Source organism: Oncorhynchus nerka, unplaced genomic scaffold (assembly GCF_034236695.1).
Source record: "Oncorhynchus nerka isolate Pitt River unplaced genomic scaffold, Oner_Uvic_2.0 unplaced_scaffold_17___fragment_2___debris, whole genome shotgun sequence".
NCBI lineage: Eukaryota > Metazoa > Chordata > Actinopteri > Salmoniformes > Salmonidae > Oncorhynchus > Oncorhynchus nerka.
In genome coordinates this window covers 403,559-405,796 of record NW_027040483.1, presented here as the reverse complement: position 1 = coordinate 405,796, position 2,238 = coordinate 403,559, and positions in this window count along the sequence as shown.

Here is a 2,238-nt window from a genome sequence, read left to right as displayed (position 1 = left end):
CACAGTCTTTCTCGTGTTCAGCCGCACAGGCTTTTTTCTCTGTCCCTTGTTCTTTCAGTGAGCAGCAGGGCTGTCAGACATAGCTCTGGCTGAGTGTTTACCCTCCCCCTCCCACTCTCTCTATCTTACCTCCCCCTCCCACACTCTTCCCCTCTCACTAGAGGAGGAGGGGACCTGTATGTTCTGCTAGCTGAAATGGGGCATATCTCCTTTACATTGGTCTGCTAAGCTACAGTATATTCTAGGCTAACACTGTGTGGTATGTGGTTTTCAAATGAGCCATTTCTGGCTGACACAAAATCACAGGTTTGTATGAAGCCACGTCAAACAAGTTGAAGCATGTGTGAGTAATGATATATTATCTCAGTCAATAACTTGAACAACCAGATCGAGGACACTGGGCCATATAATGCTTAAGCATTGATAATAATAGTATTTTAAAGCTATAATGATAGCATGTCACATCAACTCTATGATTTGAATAAATAAGTATATGTTTTCTATTAGATCAAATACTTACAACCTGAGTTTAAAGACATTTATTTTATGTCTGTATTTTTGGATTGGAGACAGATAGGGCACTTGCACAGTATTATGGGAAACTAGGAGCATCTATGGTTTGAATAAGGGAGGCAATGAAGACAAAAGGCTTTGTGTGACATGGAATGATAATGATATGTATTGACTCTTTTGGGCCATAGCAGTAGCAGCAGGCAGAGAACAGCGGACAGGGATCGAGTTGTTCTTGTAACGAAAACTAAGTATCATATTTTCTACATGCCTTGTAAACAACAGGTGTAGACGAACAGTGAAATACTTACTTATGCGTCCTTCTCCAACAATGCAGAGTTAAGATAAAGATAAACAATTAAATACAAAATGTAAATATTGACAAGAGGAAAAAATACACAGTCAATAATGAAAAATAACATGGTTATATACAGGGAGTACCAGTACCGAATCTATGTGCAGGGGTACAAGGTAATTGAGGTAGCTATGTACATATATGTAGGGATAAAGTTACTAGGGAACAGGATAGACAATAGACAGTAGCAGAAGCGTACGTGGTGAGTGTGAAAGTGTGTGAGAGTGTGTGTGTTTGTGGCAACAATTAGGTATAAGGTGCGCATATCATGTGTGTCTGGGCAGATGCAGTGTGTGTGTGTGTGTGTGTGTGTGTGTGTGTGTGTGTGTGTGTGTGTGTGTGTGTGTGTGTGTGTGTGTGTGTTGGGATGTCAGTGTCAGTATGTGTGAGTGTGTGTGTGTGTTCATAGAGTCAATGCAGGCAGTCCGGGTAGCCATTTGATTAGCTATTTAGCAGTCTTGTTTAGCAGGCTTATGGCTTGGGGGTCGAAGCTGTTCAGGGTCCTGTTGGTTCCAGGCTTGGTGCACTGGTACTGCTTGCCATACGATAGCAGAGAGAACAGTCTATGGCTGAGGTGGCTGGAACCTTTGACACTTTTTGTGTCTTCGTCTGACACTGCCTGGTATAGAGGTCCTGAATTGCAGGGAGCTCGGCCCGAGCGATGTACTGGGCCGTATTAATCACAGTCTGTAGTGCCTGCGGTCGGGTACCTTGCAGTTGCCATACCAAGCGGTGATGCAGCCAGTCAGATGCTCTCAATGGTGCAGCTATATAACTTTTTGAGGATCTGAGGGCATCCCTTGACAAAACTGGCTGTTGTTGTTATATAATCCATACCTTGCTACCACCCTAAGCATCAGTTAACAATAAAAAGTTTCTCAAACACAGCTCATTGCTATCTGTTTTATATTGTGTACATAACAATATGAAAGGTGTATCACACTTCTATATACAACAGTAGTACAACAGTTCACAATGCAAAAGACTGAGGACATTCTCTCAATGCTGCTTAGCGCCTACTCTGAAAAGTTACTGATGGGCCTTCTGTGTCGTTGTGTGTCAAACCATCTGTGCTCATTAGGAAGTATGTTATTGTTAGAAATACAGTCAATCATAATAGGCTACATAACCTACTACAGGTAATCATTGCATTTTATCCAGATGATATCAGCTGGTTAATAGAGTGGATTGTGGCTAGTGAGATGCCATGTAGCTTGGCCTTTTAGAGCCATTTCCAAGTGAGAACAACTGGCTCAATGAGTGAATTTGTGCAGTATTTCAATCACCACATCCAACCACCTCTTGGGGCCCTCAACCAATTTTTTACTTGGATACCAATGATTGACAGACACATGGCCAATCAGCGTCCAAAT